Here is a 24,729-nt window from a genome sequence, read left to right as displayed (position 1 = left end):
GCTGAAGGCGTGACTTACCATCACCTGCCCCTGACATATGGAATTTCCTGTAGCATTTTAGCAAGCTTATTTTACAAAAGAGGACCGTTACAGTACTATTACTCTAACAATGACGTGATCTTTTCTGAACTTCCTATACGTGGGAATCTGAATCCTGTACATACTAAAAGTGACATTACCCGTTATATGGGGGAATACTTTCTGACTGTAGGTACTATAGACTTAAATGAGGCACACAGAGACAACTTGACCTGTTCATTACATGAACAAGAGAAAATATTTTTAAACATGGCAGAGAAAAGAAGGGAGAGTTTCCAAAGAAAGGCAAATGACAAAAGACAGAAAACTCCTAAATGGGCTGAGAACATGGAAAGCACCTCAAATGGCGGGGCTGGACCTGCTTTGTTGCTGGATTTCGAAAAGAAAGGGAAACTCTGTCTTCACCGCGAGAAGACTAGTTATTATAATAACATTTTCATTGGTTCCAGTCAATGTGAGCACAATTATAAGGTAATTGGAGGTTGGGGATTCAAAAATGGGTCAGAGCCTGTGTTTCCTGGAATTTATTATATATGTGGAGACAAGGCTTATTTCAAATTGCCGGATCACTGGTATGGAAGCTGCTACTTTGGCATTGTCTTCCCGAAAATATACCATGTGAATGAAATTGCTGGAAGCAATGAAAACACTAATGGCTTAGTGCGTAGTAAAAGAGAAAGCGTAGGCGAAATAATGGGTAGTATTTTTAGTGCACTGATACCTGGAGTGGGAGTGGTTCTGAACACTCATAGAATTTGCAAATTGTCCACTATAGTGGATGTGTTGTCTACTGACACAGCTCATGGATTTCTGTTGGTCAATACCGAAATGGTTGCGATCAGATCAATGGTTTTGCAGAACAGACTTGCTCTTGACACCTTATTAGCAAAAGAGGGCGGAGTCTGCCGGATGTTGAAGGCGCAACATTGTTGCACTTACATTCCGGACAAAAGTGTGCAGCTCAAAAGATATGTGAAAAACATTACTAATTTGGAAAAGGAACTTAAACCACTCGAGGTTGACAGTGCCTGGAAGAGACTGGTTGATGGTCTCTCCAATGTAGGTCATTGGTTTGCTAGCTTAGGTAAAAGCTTATTGTTTAAGGTACTGATGCCAATTGGAGTGATAGGGTTTATCATATTTCTCATATTCGTCTGTTGCAAATGTCGCAAACACACAAAGAAGTACCAATTGAATAGAAGAGGTGTGAAACGAGGTGTGGATGAGCTTGAATTAGAAGAATTGAATAATCAGATTTACAAAAGGGTGAAAAATTCTCACCCTACCAAAAACGAGAAGGAGAAACTGAATCGCCTGTTGGAAGAGATTGAGATGTACAAGGTGTGAAAAGAAGTTGGCATCTGATTCCATTATTTTGTGATGATAGTAAATATCATCAAAGAGGGGATTGATAGAGCAAGGATTCGCATCGCGACTTGCTCGAGTCATGAACCTCGAACCTGTTGTAACACCATAAACAAATTGTATGTATTACTAATCTCTTTTATTTTTGATATACATGTATCTTAGAGAAGCTTGCCTATGTGTTCTACTAATATAAATAATCGTTGTACCTAAAATGGCCGCTGCTTGCATTTCTGTTTCTGCGCATGCGTTAGGTATAATCACGTGACACGACGCAGTCACATTTGGAGGGAAAGGGTGCGCATGCGTAATAGCCATAAGATGGCCGCGCTTCCTAATAGCGAGGTGAAGCTTACCCCGCTGCTCTTGTGATTTTGTCTGTTGCACTTACCCGTAACTGCATAGTATATTTTTATGATGAGAAATCTGAAGTACAAAGACATGAGATGTAATACATTCATTTATTTCTATGTGTTAATTTGTTTTCGCTTACTTTTCATGTATCACGGGAAATGGGGGTCTGACCGAGCCGAGAACCATCTTGAAGGTCCCTTCTGCGCATGTCATACAGTTGGGGAAAATTCAGCCTTGAACAGTGGAACTCAGCCAGCTGGCAGCCACAGTCAATATGCTCATGTGAACGCCACCTCTGACCCGGCAAGATGGAGTTAACTGTCCTCAAACTGATACAATGACATTTTTCCTATTGTATTCCGTGCGACTTCTCATGGGAACCCCAATCTTGCTAGGCGGTACATTGCCATGCAAAATAGGTCTTACAATAGTCTGTTCTGATTGGTGTGTTAACCAAATCCTACCTTAGGACCAATCGAAATTGGGGATTCTGACACTTTGCAACATTTGAGGGGTGGTACACTGCCCAAGAACAGTATATCTAGGCTAGGTTCACTTAGGGAATTTGTCCGACTTGTCTGAATAGCTGACCTGTCACTGACCCAACGCACTCAATAGGTGACTTGATACAGAGGTGCTGCGGAGCACTCTGTCCGAAATTTGACCATAGACTCTGAAGGTTTTACTGAACCTTAAGTGCTGGCAGAGCACTTTGCTGGGGAATTCGCTGACCCAATCGGGGTCCTGACTGATAGCTGCAGAGAGGGTGGAGCGCTGGCGTTGCTTCCAAACTGCGGGTGCTGGTCGTGTCCTGGTGGTCCTGTCCTGATCCTAATCTGGTTTTCCAGTCCTGTCCTGTCCTGGGGTGTCCATTCTGCACCTGCTGTCCCATTGAGGGTTATCCTTCCTTGAGGGTTTTCCTGTCCTTAACTGACCCGTGGCCAGGGTTGGTTTTCACACCAGTCTAGGTAAATATCGCTCTGAACTCTTAAAACTGCACCTTTCTATTTTTCTGTCTTTGCTTCAATAAAGACATACCTTTGCATATGATACATTTTTCCATGCTTTTTGCAACTGTTTGCATATCATAAAAGTCATTTGCATTTATTTCATAGCGTGTTCCTATGTTACCCTACCTTTTAGAAATCAGTTTCTCCATTGCAGTTTGCAATTCACTGATATGGTCTCTAATTTTCTCTCCTAAAAACTGACTAAAGTAACTCTGATTTATAGCGTGTTTCACTTTGCCCTTATTATAGTTTGTTTAGGATTCCAATAGTACTCAGTTATGATCATGGAGTATACCCAACTAGCTCAATTTTACTAGTATAATAGCTTGTTCATTCATAAATGTCCTTTCTAGTGTTACCAATATTTTCTTTCCCACTTAGCGTGTTTCCAGTCGCACTAGCATTAAAATTAAATGATTGCCCTTATAGTTCTCTGTACAGTTATGTACTCTTTGCTAATTTGATTTTAGACTGTCTCCTTGTAGTGGAGTGTATATTCTGAAGAGAGTTGAATTTTAAGATAAATCTTTTAAAACTTCCAGTTGTCCGTGGTCATTTCATGAAAAGTAAAGTTTATATGTTGGGTTTGTATTTTGCCTGCCTTTCCTTTTACAGCTAGCTCCCTGACCCATCGTGGTCATAGGTACCCGTATCGGTGGATGGTAAGTTGGGTACACTAGGAAATAGTAGAAAGGGACTCACAATTATTGGTAGAAGATTGTAAGGTCATCTGATCAATGTAGATGGTGAATTAAAGTATATGGGCCCGAGACCGAAGTTGGTGAAAATATTGGTCGGGTGACCTGCGATCTCTAACACGCCCATAGTGTCGAAAAACATTTCCTTTACCATATTTAGCCTTGTGGACATATTCAACATATGTATCTCATCATGAAATGCCTTTAAGCTCGAAGCTTGGCCAGGTGGCCCATTTTGATTATGTTTAACCCTCCCTTGACTCGCCCTACTTGGATAACTTGTGCCAGCAAATTGTAGGCAACTAGATTTTATAACAGAAATCATATGTAGTGTAAATTTATCAAACACTTGAGATCTATTTGACCTTATCTGGAGGCAGGAAGGAGAATCCCCTCCCGATCCCAACCAGTAAGACCAGGGCTCCATGCTTCTGAGCTGCCAGTGGTTCCAAATCCCAGAGGAGTGGGGCCACCTCGACCTTGCACCCAAAATTCACCCTCAACATGCTCGACTTCCCAGCCATTATTAATGAATCTTTAACTGTGGGGTCATCGTAAAGCTTCACCTGCTTCTCCACACTAGACACACTTTCCTACCCAGATGGGCTTTCGAGCCACACACAGTACTGAGTCAGCTCTACTGACAGTTACGGAGGAGCTCAAATCTACACTTGATGAGGGTCAGTCTGCTGCCATCCTGCTGCTAGATCTCAGTTACGCTTTTGACACTGTGGATCATGGTATCCTAAAAGTGAGACTGGGGGAAGTGGGAATTCAGAGAAAAGCTTTGGAGTGACTCGCCTCCTTCATGGAGAATAGATCTTTCCAGGTGATGGAAGGGGACTGCGTCTCAGAGCACCTCCCTACCACATTTGGCGTCCCGCAGGGTCCGTCCTTCAGTCTGACTTTATTTAATGTTTATGTCTGGCAGTTGTCTGATGCGGCACAGGAATTTGGAATATCGGTTGTGTCATATGCCGATGACACCCAGCTAGTGGTGTCCTTTTCTAATGGCTCTTAATCTAGTAATAACCAATTACCTATCTGTCTGGAGACAGTGGTAAGTTGGATGTCCAACAGCTGTCTGAAGCTGAAGGGGGGAAAACTGAGCTCATGATGCTCGGCGATCCAGGCATCCACTCACCTTTGATACATTGACCCAAATGCATGGGAGATCCCCTATCACCAAATCTGCTGTAAAAACCTTGGTATTTGGCTGGAGGACTCCCTAACTCTGGATTGTCAATCTAAGAAACTCTCAGGGTTTTGCCTGCTCAAAATGTTAAGGAAAATCATTGATGTAATCCCTGAGCACCTAAGGAAAACGGTGAGGCAATCCCTCCTCATCTCACGGTTGGACTGTGGGAATTCCCTTTATCTGGGTTCACCTAAGTATGTCACTAGGAGGCTGCAAGTGGTACAGAATGCAGCTGCCAGACTTTTGTTAAAAATCCCAACTGCATCACTGCTAGGGAAGCCCTTAAACAGCTCCATTGGCTACCTATTGAGGCTAGAGTTAAGTTTAAAACTCTTTGCATAGCTCATAAAGCTATTAACAACTCTGGGCCCGAAGAACTGAGGAATCTGTTACCCAGGTACACCCCTTCCAGACATCTCAGATCCACCCAGCAACAGCTCCTTACGACTGCCAGAATTAATAGAGCTAGATGGGGAGGTACATCTTTCCCCCAGCTGATACCTAAGCTGTGGAATGCCCTCCCACTGGAAATTCGAGCTCCACCAAACGAATTGCCCTTCAGGAAAAATTTGAAAACTTGGCTTTTCCCACATAATTAGGTGTCGGCTCAGCCCGTCACTGTCCGAACTCTTTCAGCGCTGGGAAGCCCTTGGGCAGGCATGCGCTCTGTAAATCCAATAAATAAAGCAATACATAAATGTCCTCCTTCAATCCTGACAGAAATCAGCTTAGGAGTGTCATGAGCAAGTTTTGGGTGTTTCAAATCCGCATTTGAAGTAAAAAATGCTAGACTCCTCATTTAGTGCTCCATTCATGTGAGTCTGCCCACAAAAGACTTGGGTCATTTGTGTCCGTTATGCTTTAGTGGGTGTTTTTGAAGGTTTCAATGAGTGTCACTCTGGGACCATGTGGTTTGTGTATGGGAAGTTATCTTCTAGTGTTGAGTGTGCAACAGCGTGCGGAGCTACCTCAAGGTCCAGTTTCAAGATTTTTGCAGCCTCATCCCTATCTGAGACATGTTAATGTTTTGCGCCCACCTCAAATTCCAAATCAACCAGGTAGGCCCATCTGTATCTTATTTCCCAGTTTCATAATTTCTCAGCCAATAGAAGGAAACATGCGCTGCACTGAAGATTGATGGGTGAGACCCCCTGAAATACACCAAATGAATGGTCTTTGAATGTCACTTCTCCTTAGCTTCTCGCTGCTTACAGTACCTGTTAATTTTCTGAGAAGAAGCAAATCTTAAGTAGGATACCTTTTAACCTTTCAGTATGTTGAGTTTGGCAAAGGCCCACACGGTGTACCCTGTCTATGTGGATTGCAGGACTCTCTCCCAAGGTTGGAGAACATTCTTCCCACAAAAGCCTTGAGATCCAGGCCCTCTACTTCTTCTTCCGGTCCCTTTATTCTTAGGTTTTTCTTAGGTTTTTTCTTCCTGAGTGGCTCTCCAAGTCGTTTATTTCAACATCACATCTCTCAGCTGGAGTTCTACATCAGCTAGGACACGTTCTGGACCCTTCCAGTTTATCCACTCTGTTCTGAGCCCTCTTTGCCCCACTGAGTCCATATCCTCTCTGAGGTCCCCCATTTTACCTTCTCTATTGTGCAGCTCTGACAAGTTGCTCTCAGTATTGCTCTTTAATTCATTCCTAAGTTCTTCCTCGAACAAATGCAGGCTCTCAAGGAAATCCGCGGACAGCCATTTCTTCTAACCCGCACTGGGGGGCATATTTACAAGGGGATTGCACCACTGGAATATCACTTTTACGGCTTTCCGGTAGCGCAATTCCCTGCCCCATATTTACAAAGTGGCGTTAAGCCACTTTCCATGGCATAATGCCACTTTGTAAATATCGTCCCCTTTCACGCAGGAATCTGCGTGTAAGGGGCGTGCAATAGGTCTTGCTGTGGGCGTTCCACCGCAACAAACATTGCTTTTTGATGCAGTCCCAGATTTGCAAGGATCTGTGAATCTGAGGCAGTGCCAAAAATGAACACTACTGAATAGAAGACTTTAGATTGGCACAACGAGGAGAATCTGCTTGTTTGCCCATTCTGCAGCACACATAGAAAGAGCAAATCGGCTTTGAAGATTGTTTATGTACAGGAAGGGACATCTGCACATAAACAATCATCCCTGCAATGCAGCCACCCTTGCACTATTGTGCAAGGATGTCTGTGTTGGCGTTAAGCAGCTTTTTTTAGTGCCAGTGCAAAGGAAAACACAGAGTTACAACATATTCTTTTATATACGGCACATCCCAGCGTTTTTAAAATGACACCGCGTGGCGCTGCTAAATTGCTCGCAGCGCCGGACTGCACCATTTCCTAGTAAATATATCCCTGTGTGTCCAACGCCTCCAGAAGGTACAGTACTGCATCAGTTTTGCCCACCCTGCCTTTGGTGCTTTCCAAGTTGACCATGGTCCCGTTTGGGAGGATTTCTTTTTTGGCAATATTCAGTGCTGTGGTGCCCTTGAGTTCTTATTTGTCCCGATTGGGCATTCTCCACTTCGGCTTGGTTAAGGCAGCAATTACCTGTACCGCTCACCTAAAATTAAAGGTGGACAAGGGGCCTCTCCACTGTATGATCCTGTTCTGCCAGTGTGCACTTATGCTATCTGTGTTAATCGGTGCAACATGAAGAGGGTGGCAGAGCCAGGCTTCCTTTCCAGGCACCCTCTTCACTGCAGAACGGGCAAGGGTCATGCCCGGACGCATCCGCCACCTGCCTGCTTCCTAGCGAGCCTCCAAGCGGCCACCTTCGTTACAAGCATTTCCTGGCACAAGCCAGCTTTTCAATGTACCGCTTGCTGATAGCCCTCTTCGCCCCTCACATCCTGGTGTTGTCAGAGAGCGGCCCTCGATTCAGGCTGAGGAGAACAATGCATCCAGCACGCAGCCCCTGCATAGCTGCCAAGTTTCCCAGGTCCATGCATTATGTTCTGGTCCAGTACAGATTTTTCTTTGAATTCTGGGACTTGTAGTCATGTTTTAGAATTATATAAACAAGACTACAACTCCAAGCATTCTAAGAAAAACTTGGAGTGGCGCAGCACATCATGCATGGAGCTGGGAAACTTGACAGGGCTGCCCCTGGTGACATCGTGCAGGGTCTCACCGATCGTCATCATCACTGTCCAATTAAGGCACAGTTCCGCCACTCAACAAGCCCTCTCAAGGGGAGCTTGAAATCATTATGAACAGCCTCCGCCTTCCTGACCGTCTGCCACCGGTGCAAAGGGGCCGGTTGTTAGCAGGATCCATGTCAAAGAACAAGCCGGGAGCATAGGGAGGACATGGCCACCTATGCTGCCACCTTGGCCCTGTCCCCCAGAGGATGACGTTTATTCGAAGTCCTGACTTAGAATCAGCTCTCATCTAAAAATTGTTTAGCACTTCACTAAGAGCAATGGAGGTGACCCCTCTTCTGTCTTGGGGTCTGGTCCCCGGCTAGTGAGAGGCTCTATGCACAGAATAAATCAATCAATCAATCTGTGTCTGACCCATAAGGGTCTCAAGGTGCTGGGAGTGGAGGGGGGTAGAGGTGCAGGTCCTAGCAGAGATGCCTACTAACCTAGACCAACCACGTCTCCACAGCACTGTAATACTGCAACAAAGCTGCTACTCATGACCTGGAAGTCCCTCCCATTGATCTCGACCAATAGAGATCCTGATGCCCCAGCCACCATTGACTGGTTTTCCACAACCTTGCAGGTGTTCCAACAACAATTTAATGGCGTACTTTCCAAGAGACCAGTCCTCATCGTCGCATAACCCCTTGTTCCTGACAGTTGTCCCGTACAGGCCACCATCCATCTGTTCATAACCATTGACAGGGGTTTGCAAAATGCAACTTGCATTAATAATATTCAGTGGGCTGGTCCGTTTGTGACCACCTCTGAATGAGCCTTTTGAGATGCCACCTATGTTGCATTGCAAAATGAGAGCCGGGCCACAAAATGACAGTGCACAATTTTGGACTCACTATTTGCAACCCACCTGTGTGTACATCAGGCCCTAAGTTTCCTCAGTTCCCTGTGCCTGTTCTTTAAAAGAGCCTCTCAGTATATTAACACCCCTTTGTTTGCTCTGTCAATTAGAAGGGCGATTATCTTATGCTGTTTGATTTTTCGATTCTGATGTGTTTTTTTTCCAAAGGTTAGAAATGTCTTCTCTTGTGCTCATGACATTTGCTCTTAACTTACTTGCCACAATATACTAGTTTTCTTTCAGATTCATTTGCTTAGTATGCAGAATATTGACTTTGGTGTGTTCTCAAGATGGCCTATACCATCTTTCTGCACAGTAAGAATTTCTATCTCTCACTTTCGTCTTTGTGCCTATCATACGATGCAAACAGTTACAATAAGTAATTCAAACAATCACTGTCCAAGCAGAGTGTTTTGATAGTAAGGATTATTTCATCATTGATTAAATTACTTGCTTGCTTGAAGGAATGGGCAGGATGTACGTCTAGGGATTCCCAGTAGTACAGGAGATTGTACACTTTCTCAGCCCCAATATTAGTACATAATTTGGTTGTTGCCAAGCTGCCATTTTTCAGTACAACATCATAGGTGTAAACAGGAAGAGCTAAATAACTTCATATATTTCATTTATATTTCAGGTCGATTGGCTGCCTTTTTGAAGAAAACACTGAAAGAGATAGGACTGAAGGGTGTATGGCCAAGTTTACTTACTACTCATTGCCCACTGGTCACATTCATGACTGGATTAAATACTGTTGAGTAATGGCCTCAATCTCAAGCCTTTATAGACTGAAAGTGGCCCGATTTCGTTGCCAATCATGCCCCGGTCATTGTGGAACTGCAGCTTGCACTGTTCTGTAGGAACATGAGGTGGAGACTCTTCCATTCAATTGTGTGCAACCCTATTCTGATAGAGGACTTTGGTCAACATATAGATGAGTACTTTCGGTTTGAATAAGTGTACTGAAGTGGCTACACAAGCTGTTTGGGATGCCTTGAAAGCACTGATACAGGGAAATGTATCGCTATAAAAATCTCGTGACTATAGAGATCTAGAAATGCAAAAATTAGAAGAAGAGGTATTAGAAATTATTTCCTGGCCTACTAATCAACTACGTTGCAGACTCTTGACAGCAAGGTGCAGACTGCTATTGCTATACATCAATAGAGCTCTAATTTCTCTTCTGCATTTGAAGAGAGTGAAATATGTCACTGGGGATAAAGTGGGCACACACAGCGAAAATATTAAGAGGAGGAATAAGGAGAAAGTATGCGAAGGAGTTTAAATCCAGTGTAGGTAATCTCTTGATAACCAAAGGAGAGAAATGAGCTTAATTCGAAAAGTTTCACACAGCCCTTTATACGAACGGCTGCTGGCCACTATCTGAACAGAAACAGTATCAGGTATCAGATATTAGTTTCACTTATTCACAAAGGGATACATTGAAGGTGCCTATTCAGTTAAACGAAATGAAGGCAGCAATAAAATATCTGAAAAACAACAAGGACTCGAGCATGGACCGGTTTATGGGACTGTTTTAAAACACTTTTACCAGTAAGTTGTCCCTAAAGCTGACAGATTTATTGTGCTAAACATAAGACCAAATCAAGGACTATTAGAGGAACCTATTGAAACTGATATCCTAGCCATTAAAGGATGGTTGATATTGCACCGCAACCAGACCTATTGTCCTCCTCAATGTAGATGCAAAGGATTTTATCAAAATATTAGTCATCTGGTTAAACGAAGTGCTTCACCCCCCCCAACATTAGAGTGGGTTCATTAAACATAGACAAACACATGACAATGTGCAGTAGGCAGTCCACATACCTTTAAATCACACCCAGGCCATTCTGCTCTTTCTAGATGCAGAAACAGCCTTTGACCTCGTTGACTTCTTTCTAAGGTTCACCCTGTCTGATCTTTCGCTTTGGCACCAAGTTTATCGACATGGTGTTTGCTGATTATGCTCAACCTACAGCAACGATAACATTTAATGGACACCTCTGGGTGCCCTTTAGTCACTAGGCTGGCATTCCCTGTTGTTTTACCTGGTCATTGAACCCGTCACATGTCGGATCCGGCACAAACATTGAGGACATTAAGGGGCACATTTACAACGGAATGGAGAAGCGTGGCGTTAAGCAAACATTGCTAACACCACGCTTTTCCATTCTGAAAATGCAGGGATGCCCCATATTCACAAGAATGAGGTGCACCTCTGCGTTTCCTCTAATGCTAGCGCTGTCTGCTTTGGGACAAATGATTGTTTAATGCAGCACACATAGAAATTGCAAAATGTCATATTTTTTATTGTTTATGTGCAGGAAGGGTCACCTTCCTGTACATAAACAATCATTGATAATTTGCTGTTTCTATGTGTGCTGCACAAGGCAGCACACACATAATAAACGGCAAAAACGAGGAGAAATGAATACTCCTTGTTTAGCGTGTTTAAGACCGGGTTTTCCCTGGTCTTAATGTTGGTGCTGCCTCCTATTTACGCCGCCCTTGTAAAATTGGGGGTACTATCAAAATCAATGGGTGTTGTGGTGGAACGCCAACTGTAACACTTATAGCCCTCCCCTTTCACACCACGTACAGCTGAAAGGGTGCCTTATTCACAAGGCAGCGTTAAGCCAGGTTAAGTGGCTAAACGCTGCCTTACAAATAAATATATAAATAAGGCGAAGCCCTTATCGCCATCACACCGACACTGAAAGTGATGTTGTGGTGGCGATAGGGGCTTGTAAGTTTGGGGGCAGATGATTATAAAATCCTTGAAGCCCCCTTCATTCTAACTCACAGAGGTGATTAACAAATTGTAAACATTTGAAAGAACGTCAGGTTACAAAATCAGCTTTCACAAACCAGAAATTCTAAACTTGCCACTCTCAGCGATGAGGCATATGCACTAGAACTAGCGCATCACTTATGATGGGCAAACCGTTATTTAAAATAGCTTGGTATTAAAATTACTCCTGAGATAACACAAATCACTCAGTTGCTGGCCGAAATAAGGAGAGGCCTAGTTTCCTGGAAACAGATGTACATATGCTAGACAGGTAGAGTAAATGCTATCAAGAAGACAGGTTTTCTTTTCCAGGAAACTCCAATATCGGTGGAATGGGCATTTCTCCCACAGGCACAGAATTCTATCTAGAATAACAAGAAACCCAGACTCTCCCACTAGCTTCTCTGTCAACCTACACCAAAAGAAGGCACACCAACGCCTAACTTCTCTCTATTATGCTGCTGCACAGCTAAGAATTTTAGAGGTACGATCTAGGTCACAACTGACATACGCTGGATGTACATGGACCATGAAATATTAGGCAGACCCCTCTGGGTTCTAATTTGGGTTGTGAAGAACTACCACACCATATCGGATCTGTTCTGCTCATTCTCGTTTTAGGACAGCACTTAAGACAATTTTGTTCTGCTCTAGCTGCTCTTGTTGCCCAGTCTCTTGATTGCGCCGAGATACCCCTTGGGGTGATTTGAGTGTGTTATAAATTAAATAAACATAACAAGAGATATAGACAACCTAACGCTTATCTGATCACCCCAGTTTGTACCACACTTAAAGTTTAGGATGCAGTAGCAGTACAAAGACAGCACACCAACTTCCCGTCCTCCTACACCCTGATCCATTTAACACCTTGGCCACAGTTGTAATTCTGCCGCGGCGCTAGGGGGCGTGGGGGCCGCGCGGTGCCACCATGCTCGTGACGGAACCACTCCGTCACGAGCCGCGGTGGCGCTGTGCTTGTGACGGAATGGTTCCGTCACGGCCCCGCCCGCTCAATAGAACGCGCCGCGCAGGCGCAGCGCCCGGGCCGTGACGGAACCATTCCGTCACCAGCACAGCCCCACTGTGGCTCGTGACGGAATGGTTCTGTCACGAGCGTGCAAGGGATTAAATACTGAATTTAAACCAGCAGTGAGGGGATCCCCCTTCCAGAGATGTGTGTGTGTGTGTGGGGGGGGGGGTAATAGAATGATCTCTGACACATATGTGGCAGGGATAATTAAATCTTTTCTTCAATGTGGGTGAATTTCATCTGGGCAAATCCAGATAGATATGCTCACATTAGAGGCTGAGTCTAGCTTCCTAGAATCAAACAAGCGGTCCTTAGAGATAAACCCCCATTAGAAACATTATTTCCCAAGTTAATAGGTATCAGGGGTGTTCCATCCAGGCTATTATAATAATTATTAGCATCTGACAGCCATCATGTTTTTTAAAAACAAATGGTATTCTTTTTTCCACATAGTAGCTGATAGTACAATTAAACATCGGGACAAGATAAGTAATCAAATAAGCGAAGCAATGTGACAGTATTCCTCAGAATGTCTCTGACAGCCATCATAATTAAAGTCGTATGCAGTATTGGAAAAGAATGCTTGGTAAACAGATCTCCCAAAGACAGTGGGGGCGTCCGGAGAGGAGTACCCATAGCTGCTCAACCGCTGTTAAGAACAGAGGAATACACTATAAGATTAGGTTTGGCTAGCATAAACCCTAATGTGTCTCCACCATATGCACCCTGTGGTCAGCCCAAATCTCTGGAGGGGTTGTGAGCACATAGGAGGCTCTTTGCATATTTGGTGGGTCTGCCCCTAAACGACTGTAATTTTGGTGGATGTGGGGAGACTTGTGCACAAAGTCCTGGGCTTCCCACACCTTGTTCATTAAATCAGACTTGATGCACCTGGGTAGTAGACCCAAAGAATGTGTTGGACTAGCCTAATAAGAATGGTGTGTGGCCTTACAATGTTTATGAGCAACAGGGTTTTCCATTGCTTTCAGTTGGAACTATTGGATGCCCCCCCCCCTCTCCCACTGGTATCATAGATTCTGGAATATTCTGACTACAGAACGTTTGTGTAGTCGTGTAAAGATATGCATTGGAAGTTTGTGGGAATATGGCAGCCTACGTCAGAAGTTATGCGTCGAATGAATCAAATATTTTGCACCGTCTGAAGTGGATGGCCATCAGCTTATTTCAGTGAAAGGGAATTCTTCCCCTAGGGTAAGACATCGGTAGAGGACCGAGCATGCATCCTACCAGCCACGTTATCAAAGGAAGGGAGGAAATGTGAAATCTAAGACGTATTTAATGTTAAGGAGCCACTTGATGATAGTGGAAGGGGGGGGGGGGCTAAATGAAAGGGTTTTATTTTTCCTTTTATCCTGCTTCTTTAGCTGGGTGTATAAGGGATTCTGTCAGTACTGGTAGCATGCCTGTGTAGCACATATGGATTTAATGTTTTGCTGTAATAGTTTGATGAAAAATGACATTATATAGACATTTAACAAAAAAAGTTCATCCCCTGATCCCAACTGTTGTCTCCCGAGCACCCAAACCTGTGTCCCTCTGGACAGGGTGCTGGCCTGAGGAAGGTCACCTTCAAATGCCACCTGTCTGGATTCAGGAGTGGTTGTGGTTTATCTGGGGTCACCAAGTAATGAACTATCCCCCCCCCCCCCGGCCTGAATTGGGGTGAGTCTAGGGTTAATGCTATCCCAGGAATAAGAGAAGTAAGGTAAAAGAGAGACAGATGATATCTTGGCGTCAAGACCCAAACCTGGGATGGTGCATACCAGGGTGGAGAAGAGGGACTGATGCAACCAGCCCCAAAACTATCAGGATGCAGCATGAGAGCAGAAAGGGAGAGAAGCTCAGGTCGAGAGAAAGCCTTCGGTCTCAGAGCCACGGAGGAAGCAGAGCATGTAGTTGGAGATACTCCTCATGGTGAGTAGAACAGAACTGTTGGGACACAGAAGGGAAGGAGGGAAACAACCCTAATCCTATCTAAGCAGGACCTTGATGCAGAGGGGATGGAGCTAAAGGGAACAACAAGAATAATGCAAGAGCAGCTACAAGGCGAAAAGCAGAAGGATCTACTGTCAAGCATCAACCTCCATGTTTGTTGTCCTTTTAACTTATACTGACTCTCGAGCTCCAGAAGTGTAACATGTTCCTGACTCCGCAGGCCTAAGACTTCTCAACCCCAGCTGCAAAGGGCCTTCCCAGGCCCCCTGCCCCGTCATCTGGAGTTTCAAGGCCTGTCTGTGGTTGTGCCACTGGTTCAACTTGTTCTGCAAGCTAAGTAGGGATGTTCTGGCTGCCTGTAGATACTTTCCTTATACGTTTCTTTAAGTCTGTCCACTGGAAAAGCCAGAGTCCGAGTTTGATTCCTGACACAACCTGGCATGTCAGCTCCTTCGAAAGCCTGAGCCACAGGGTGCAGGAATGGGGTACACTGCCCTATGGTCAGCATGATGACCATGATGACCAGGAGCCCAAATCCTGGGCCCGGGCCTTAGACCAAGCGGCCGCTGGCGGAGGCACTGGAGGCTAGACGATCCTGGTCAGCTGGTTCTTGGCTCTAGAGAGGTTGGCTTTCTTGCCTGGCACTCGAGCAAGCAGCACCGCGGGCCCTGGGGCATCAGGTCAGGTGCTGCCCGAGACATCTGGCCAGTGGTTACCTAGGGTCATCTGGTCGGAAGTTATCCTGTGGTGGTTGGTGTACCTGAGAGCCAGTGTGGCTAACTCCAGTTTGTCATGCCTCCCAGCATTCATACTTTGTGACAGCGTAATAGTCGAAAGCAAACGACTTTCACAGAGTGCTCTCCTTGGACAATCAGGTCTGGCCTTCAAGAACTTTTAAGGCACCCTTGGGCATCTTTTTATTTTTATTTTTAATTTCTGGAGTTTTTTTGACGGGACGTAAGATACGGTTATCTAGTCTCATTGTTTACAATCCTGAAAATGAAGCACGCTTACATTGTATGGTATCCATACTCATAAGACACCTCCAGGACCCGGCTCGCATCTTTAACCATCCCAACAAGGCAACAAGTGAAGAGATCACTATATTTTCGCCCACAATTTTTTGTCTAACCTCGAAGAGCTGTCTCCAGATCTTAATCATCTCCATGCTAGGTGCAAGAACCTGGCCCAGGGTGACGAGCAGCTCCAGCAGTTTGATGAACTCCTGAGGCCACAGTGCAACCTTTTCTTTGGGAGGGGGAGTTGATAGAGGCAATGCAGAGATTTGTTTGTAATGTATGATTCTATGCTTATCGTTAGAAGATACTGCCTTCATTTGCTGACAGCGATAGGGTCATTGTGTCTCTGTGAGAACATGACCCAAATTTCTGGCTGACCTACCTCTTAGTGCAGAATGATCTACGCCGGTATGCTTCATAAGGCAAGTGTACATTCTGGAGATGAGCCTTTTGTTGAAGGGGTTAGTGATTACCATGGCATGGAGGTCCCATTCCCTAGTCTCTGCTGGACCATACGCTGTAACTCACCAAGCGCACTGCGGAGTCTGTATTGCATTAATACTTGCAGTCAATCATTGGTAGACTCCTTCAGGAAGAGTGAATATGATAAACACTTGTTATCCACAAACATCTCTCTCACCTTTAATGGTGGCTCAAGCATTTTGGTGGTACCCTTTTCAAAGGTATGTTGGTTATTACTCAAAGGGAGGAGAGAGGAGTAGATGTGGTCTGCGCCACAGTGTTTGGTTAGTCTAACCCATGCCCATCTAGTGCAGTCAAACGTATGGATATCTTTCGCTGGTTGTACGGGGGAGGCAGAAGTAATGTCTTCAGAGGGTTTGTGGAAGATGCCTGTCTGAATGTCCGCATGGGGGTGCTGTCGACTATAATGAAACCAGTGGTATGAGGTTTAAGTTTGAGCAATCAGATAAAACAATTCCATATTGGTGACCGCGAATCCACCTTTCTCATACAAGAGTTGCATCTAGGCCCAGCCAATTCAGGGGCAGACCACCCCCACCAAGCACACTACCATTGTTCATGTGTTTTAAATCACCACTTTTATTTCTTCAGGGGCGTATGGGTGTGCCTAAAGGCTCCTTGTCAGCAAGCTCTAGTCATGCAAGAGTGGCTTTGTCACTGTACTCATGTATCCATGGTGTAGTGTCTGGTATACATGAGATTTATAAGTCTGAGTAAAATTCCCTACAGGCTTTGAGGATTGGGGTGGCAAAGGGTTCTACCGCCTTCCTCTACAATCCCAGGCCAGCAGCTGATGCCCAATTAGGCCGGATGTAACTTGCCAAAGTACCCACCAGCCTATCCCCCTCCCCATATCTGTGGGCTGTAGCAAATTTGTCAAGAAATTTGACCTCCCCGTCGACTCTCTTTGTTAAAATCTTTTAAGTTTTCGAATATGTGTGTTAGGGTAGTTGGGTCGTGTGCTTAGTTTGAATTCATTTCAAGCCGTTGGGGTACGTTTTCTATGTTAGTCAACCTTGCCCACATTGAGCGTTTAACTCCATTCGCCTTCGATATACATTCTCCTCCTTGCACAATGCATTGTCTTAGCTTTCCTCTGAATATCAGATCTAATAGGTTTGGGAGGCTGTAAACCCCAGGGTCCTTGGGTGCTTGTGGCACAAGTTGGGCAATCACCATGACAACTGATGAGTGGTCAGAATAAGTCCAGGGGAGATGCCATATTTCCGAGCCCAGCCATTGGTCAATACTGGATGATGTGTTCTGGACTGTGGAGAAGAGTGATAACCTTTTAACTTGCAGATGTCTACCAAGCTGTACTGTTCAATGATTGAATGAGGGTAGATCTAGCGCTTTGGTGTGAGCAATGCACCATACGCGCATTGTCTTTATACGGTTGTAATACCAGGTTATGGTCTACGCCCCAGATAACAACAAGAGATTATTGCATTAGGCCATTATCTTCCTGAAAAAATCAGGGTAGTTGAAATTTGGAGCATGGGAATTAATCAGGGTAATATGGTGCCCAGCCAACTGACCCTTCACTATCAAGAACTGCCCGTCCTGATCTGAAATAGTGTGCATATGCTGCCATATAACATCTTTTTTATGAGAATAGCTAACCCCCGGAGTAGGTAGAGAAAGAGAAAATGAGTCTACGTGCACCCTATCATAGTGTGAGAAGGCCCTGAGGAGATTGGTGTGTTTCCTGCAAAAATGCACTATCAGTGTTGTGTTGGCTCATGTATGCCATTATCAGGTGGGATGTGAATCAGGGTCCACCCAGGCTTCCCTCCACCCAGACCACCATTGGGCACATTCAGTTACATATTGGTTCATCTAGCTTGAGATGCTCAACTCGCCATATTTTCTGTACATGGAGCTGCTCCCCTCTGTCGATTTTTCTTGTCAGCATTCTCCTCTTTGATGTAGGCCGTAGCTTCCCTTCTCTAGATTTCCATTAAGGCCCAGACTTGTGGGCTGTTGACAGGTCTGCTGTAGCCCTGCGGCAGGGGTGGCCTTGGACCACTCTGCCTCACTCCCCTGAAGTACTGAAGGATATACTTTGTGTTGAATTTTGGGTCGAACTGGGTCAAAGGGAGAGGATGTGGTGCAGCGGCCAGAGCTGCAGACTCAGGACCTGGGGATCCGGGTTCGATTTTTGGAGTCTTCCCAATATCCTGTGATTCTGGGCGAATCACTTAATCTCTCCATGCCCATTGACAGAGCCTGGAGACCCTCACGTGTGATATGCCACGCTATATAAATCTACTAGCTTTAACTTTAGGTTCAGCTTCACCACAACAGAGGTATAAGCTTTAATTGTTCCATTGAACACCTGGTTGTCTTTGCACTCCCGAAAAATTTCTTACACCTTGGTTGCATTATGTCCATAAAATGTATTCTGTCTACTCCGTTCTGTTTTATATTTGTGTGTTTTGTTACTTATTGGTTTCTATTGCTAGCCGACTAAAGGCATATTTAAGCAATGTTGGATTTGTCTCATATGTTCTTTGCAGTGTGTTCTGCTGCATGTTGGAGTGTCCAGTAGGATAAATGCAGACACTACCAGACATGATGTTGCATATTTAAAATGGCTGTCATTCAGTTATGGTGAGCATTGTGTGCAGGTAGGAAAATACAATATCTTGAAAATCTTTATTTCGACAGAAAATTGTCATAAAAGAGCACAACAATAAAACAGTTTAAATAATACAGTAACATTTTTAAAAGAACAAGCAATAAAATACCATTTCATATCACTGTATATTTCCAATGTTTAACAATTGCCCCTCGTGCCCTGCTAGTTCTAGTTCCAGCCCCAATAGAATTCAGTTGTGTACCTTCTATGATCTAATTTATAGGTTAACCACAAGTGCCCTTCTGATATTCCACATCGCTGCTATAAACTTTGTGACAGCGAAAACCACAACCGCAGAAAGATCCGTCTTTAAAATTCTGTACGCCTGGAGACAGTGGCTTAACCCCAAATTTTTACAGATTGGGATAATCCACCTCCGTCTCAGGTTTGAGTAAGCAGGGCAAAAGAAAACAACATGGACCTCGTTTTCTAAAACTTCAGTACACCCTGGGCAGTTCTTCGGCGATAGTGCACACCAGTCAGACGTAAGGGATCTGATGGGTAGCGAACCATGCCGCCATTGGAGAAAAAGCTTCCTCGAAACAGCAGGGCTAATAGCATCCAATACTCGCTCTAAGAAGTATGAGTCCTTGGTCAAAAGGAACCTGGCTGTAAGAGTGCCCAATTCGGTGCTGGATGATAAATGGGCCATACGGTTTTCCCGGAACAGCTGTACCAGTTGATTTCGTGAAATGCCGGCACAAGAATGCTCCGGGTCTGACCACATTGACGCAAGTCCAAGTTTCTCAAATTCCATCCTGACATATTTTAACCAAGGAAGCCTGTCCGCATTAGGCAAGCCCAGTACCTCAGTTAGTTCTTGCCTATATTCAGATAACTCTGGGGTTACCCAGAGTTTCCTCCAAAAAGTTATAGGTCTAAGGGCCAGTTCCTCCTCAATAGGTCTAATGCCAAGGTCCAGTCTTAGCGGCACTAGTGGGGTACTCACGGGCAGAGCTGTCAGTTGCCTTAAGAATCTATTCTCCGCAACAGTAATTGCTGTGCCAGTCTTGTAACCCCACAACTCGGCCTCATAGGACACCGCCCCACGCGCCCGCAGTTTGTAGATTTCTAGTGGGGGACCAATCGGTTTATATGATGACCTACTCAAGAGTTTCAGTATGCCCCCCGCTATCTGGGTCATCTTAAGATGCAATTTCAGTTCATGTTGGACCCAAGTGAATGATTCGTTTAGGGTAAGCCCTAAGTAGTCAAAGGTGTGGACTCTTTCTAATCTAACACCATCTATCACAGGGTTTGGTCGTGTTGTTGCGGGGGGATTAAAAATCATATATTTGGCTTTTAAGGTGTTAATTTCCAAACCCCGCTCTTTACAGAAAGAGACAAACCCGTCCAAGACACATTGAATACCCATAGGGGTTTTAGAAAGGAGTAACGTGTCGTCCCCAAACATGATCACTGCAATCCTGGACCCTGCAAGCTTTGGGGCGTCACTGTCTTGTGCTGCGTCCAGATGTGCGATTACCCCGTTGACATAGAGGCAAAACAGGGTAGGTGCCAAGACACACCCCTGCCTTACCCCCCCTGTCAACGGGTGAATCGTGCTGTCAGTGAACCGATGTTACCACATCTGACCTGTGCGTAATTCTGGGCGTGGAGTCGTATTAACATATTTAGGAGTGGGGGTGGAATACCAAGCTCCCGAATTACAGTCAACAACTTCTGGCGCGGGACCAGGTCGAATGCCGCGCGTAGGTCTATGAAGATGGTGTACAGTGACCCACCCCCAATCTTGACAGTTTTCCAATAGAGCATGTATAAACGGAAGATCTGATCCGTAGTGGAAACATTCTTCCTAAACCCAGCCTGGAAGGGACTTAAAATGGAATTCTCCTCGATCCAGTCTAAAAGACGATGTAAGATAAGACGTGCAAAAAGTTTTTGGGGCACATCGATGAGGCTAATTGGCCTGTAGTTGGCTGGGAGCAGAGGTGAGCCCTTCTTGAAGATAGGCACAATCTCTGCCCCCAACCAAGTGCTCGGAATCTCCATGCCCCCCCAAATAGCATTAAAGATGGCCATCAGATAAGGAGCCCATACCACCGGTTCGTGCTTTAGAAGGTCGCCTGGTAATTTATCCATTTGCTTAAGGGAAGGTTAAGAATAGCAATCTCCACCTCCCCCACAGTAAACTCGTACTCTGGTGTTCCACTCTGGATATTAGGAGCTGGGCTCGACGAGTTTGGTGCGCCCACCTGGGCGTCCGCCCAGTAAAGAGTTCGAAAGTGCTCTTCCCACACCTCGGCGGCTACATTAGGGGCCACAGCCTCAACTTGTTCTATTGACCCGGTGTTAACAATTTGCCAGAATTGTCGGGCATCTCCTCCGGCAAGACTCGTTGTTAAGTTGGCCCAGTGATCCACCTCCCATTCTGCTTTAGCATGGCGAATTAAATTCCTGTAGGCAGCCCTTTTTTCTTTGATCAGAGCACTATTGTGGTTTAGTTTCAGTGCTTTGATGAGCTCTAATTTCGCCCTTCTACATGCTGGGTTAAACCAGGTATGTTTTTTAACTGGTTTTTCCCATTTCCCGCAGGGTTCAAGATGTCGGCTACGCTTTTGGTCAAAACCTGATGGGCAACACCAAGTTAAGCAAATGCTGGATCAGAAATGAGCTCCGGGGTCAAGGCAATCACAGTTTCCAGTGCTGTAGCTACTTCTACGTATATATCAGCCACTAACTCAGGACGAGTTACCGCCCTGTTCCATCTGATTCTTCGTCTATTGCTGGAGAGGAGTGCCCGGTTATCAGGTCCTCTCCGTCCCTTGGGGCTGTCTTTAGAGCGACCAGGGCAAAGGAAATCTAAAATCAGAGGGTTGTGGTCACTTTCAGCCCAGGGTACCACCTTAAAATCAATGACTTTATGCCATGCACAGGTTTCAACAAATATATAATCCAATCGAGCCTCTTGGCCCGATTTGTTGAAAGTGTACTTTAATGGTATGTCCGTGCCAGCACGGCCATTGCATGCCCTAATTGAGTGATTTAATGTTAAGGCTAGAATTTGGACTGCCAGTGGTGCCCATGACTTAGACGGAGGACCCACCACCGGGGGGATTTTCCAGTAATTATCCTCTTCTAAAATAGCGCCGTCCATGAGATCACTCAATGACTCAAAGTGGTAGTTGAGATCACCCCCTATCACCAGAGTGACCCCCTGGGGGATCCTAGTTAGGAACGTGAAAATTTCCTCAATGGTTTTAGACTCTGCTGTGGGGCTGACAGGTCTGGAGTAAACATTCACCAGAACCAATTTGGAGGCGTCAGGCCATGTCAGTAGGATGCTTTGTACATCCTCCGATATAGTCTCCAGAATCCTGGCACTGCACCCCAGATGAGTTTTCACCCAGATTGTCAGGCCCCCGAGGGCCTTCCTCTTCCCCCCCACTTTGCGGGTATAGAGAAGGACGCAAGACCGCTCCTGAGTTGCTCCCCTCTTGCCCAAGTTTCTTGAAAGAAACAAACATCACTTGAGTCAATAAAGGTACCCCACTCTGGGCAAGCTAGTTTGTTATGGAGCCCTGCAATGTTCCATGACAGAATTTTAAGAGATATTTTGCCAGCCATGGCCTTAGTAAATGATATAGTGGGGTTCCACTCCCCGTTTGTCAAGAGCACTGGGTTGTTAGTACCGTCCCCCCTAACTGATGATACAGAGACAGGCCCGCCCAGTTCCACCTGCGGTTCCCCCTGGGCCGTATTCAGCCCATTCCTGTCTCCCCGGGTGGGCTGAAAGTTTTGATGGCTTGCTAGGCCGGCTCGTCTTTTCAAACTAGTTCCCGTACTAAGTCAGTCCACCTGGTCCAGAAAGCTGAACCTGTTGACATGGCAATAGTTGGGGTACATGGGTGTAGAAAGATGATTGGACCTGCGCCCTCCGGTGAAGCTCCTGGCGCCCACCCTAGTCCACCCATCTTCCCCCCAACTTGGAACTGGATTGCATGGGGGTGGATGGAAGAAGGACAGTGGGTGGGTCTGGATTGTGGTGCCACCTGTGTCTCCCACCCAGTTACAAATGTATAAGACTATACCCGGATGCCTAAAATTAACCAGGACACAATCCCCCTGTATATGTTTGTTTAATGGGCCCACCCATGGAACCCTTCTGACCATAAACATTTCAGTTGCCTGATGTGGTGGGGCCGGTCTGTAAGTGTTCAGCCAGCTGACCACCTTATTTTTTAGGGATGAGAATGATTCGGGGGTAGAGCCACTGAGCTCAGGCACACCAGTTAGTACAACTACCAGGGGGGCCGCTTCCGGGGGTAGGTTAACCACCTTGCTCCACCTTACACGGCCACCATCTGCTTTGAGGCGCTCAGCCTCCGTGCGACCCAAGCCTGTAGAACTAGGGGGATTAGTGCTAGGCGCACCTGGTGGCGCCTGGGCCATCACAGGATTTGTTGCTGGGGGCGCGTTTAAGGTGGGAGCAGGCACAGGAGCTAGAGCTACCCCCCCCCCCAACATCCTGACCTTGCTGTACAGTTGGAACTGGTTTAAGATGGTTCTTTATCTCCCCAATGGCCAGTTCAATAGTTAAAAGTCTACAATCGATGGAATTTAATCTGTCCACTATAGGGTTAAGCAAAGATTTCAGGGTAGAGCACAGCGCAGGGATCAGAGTATCTGTCTCCTGCCTGCGCCTTATCCCCAAATATAAATGCAGTGGGCTGGGTTGGCACCAGGTCCTGAGAGAATGCATTGGTGTCAACAGTGGTTAAAGGGTGGACTTCCCTACTTTCGGATGGGGCCAACGTATAATTTGCTTCGGGACCCTTGTCGAGTTTCGCCTTTTTCCCACCCCTCGCCTGGGAGCCGCGTTTCCTCTTGGGGACAGCTCCTTCCCTCACTCCCTTTAACTGACTACATGTGGGTAACAGCCCACCCTCTGATGTCCCCGTGTCGGTGATAGCTACAGATGATGATAAAATTGTCACATCAGGAGTGATTGGTAAAGGAGCCCCAGCAGCTCCTGGACTATTTCCAAGATCGTGTAAGACCGCCGCAATAGTTTGGTCAATGCTGTCCAATAGGGGTGTGGGAGACCCCCCCCCCCTTTCAGGCGTTTTCGCACTAGCTATTAGACCTAAAGAAGATCTCCTAAGACTGTCAATGCCTTGTGAAAGACGACTCTCAACCACGGCAATCTCATTTGAAAGAACCGAGTTCGCTCTAATCAGAAAGCTGTCCAATGTACCTGCAATCAAAGTACTTGAAGCAGTGGTCTTGCTTCTTGTCTCTCGACCCGCCATGGTTTATAAACACACCAGTCCTCGGTTGCGAATCGATAGTGAGTCCCTCGTTCAGATCGTAGAAATCAGGGCCAAGAGGGGTGCCCGGTCCGGTCCTGCACGGTCCCTAACGGGCTACAACGGGCCCCCACTTGGCCCGGGCACGTCCCACGCGCGTCCCGAGATGTGCACAGGTAGCTTGATTAAGTAGGTCGAGTAACGGGCCAATCAGGGGAAGAGGCACCAGCTGATGGCAAACAGAGGATGCTGGTCCTTGCAGTCCCCCGCGCCAGTGTCCGCACTGCAGCAGTCCAGGGAGCAGTTCCACACCTCCAGGAAATAGCACGAGTGAGTCCCAGCAGAGGTCAAGAGTCAGTCAGCAGAGCAAATGCTATCCACGAACGGCGCCCGCGGAGCGGGGGCCGTGAGGCGTTTTTTTAAAGCAGGCAGGCGGCGGGCAATCAGGGGAAGAGGCACCAGCTGATGGCAAACAGAGGATGCTGGTCCTCGCAGTCCCCCGCGTCCGTGTCCGCACTGCAGTAGTCCAGGGAGCAGTTCCACACTTCCAGGAAATAGCACGAGTGAGTCCCAGCAGAGGTCAAGAGTCAGCAGAGCAAAAGCTATCCACGAACGGCACCCTCAATGTACAATATCAACACATTCTCATGATGGAGAGTATCGTATGCTGCTTTCAATTATAACATCACAGTTTATTGTATGCAGGCTATGTATATTTCCCTACATTTGCAAAGTGTGCTAATAATTTGGAATAAGATATCTCATTATCTTTCAGTCATGCCTCTCACTGGAGAACAGTATGTCTCCCTCCACATCCAAGCTTTCTGTGTTAAATGACACAGTGAGTAACACCATTGTTTGTGAATGCCAAGACAA

The sequence above is a fragment of the Lissotriton helveticus genome, chromosome 2_1 (assembly GCF_964261635.1).
Source record: "Lissotriton helveticus chromosome 2_1, aLisHel1.1, whole genome shotgun sequence".
NCBI classification, from domain to species: Eukaryota; Metazoa; Chordata; class Amphibia; order Caudata; family Salamandridae; genus Lissotriton; species Lissotriton helveticus.
Note: the sequence above shows the minus strand (reverse complement) of the source record.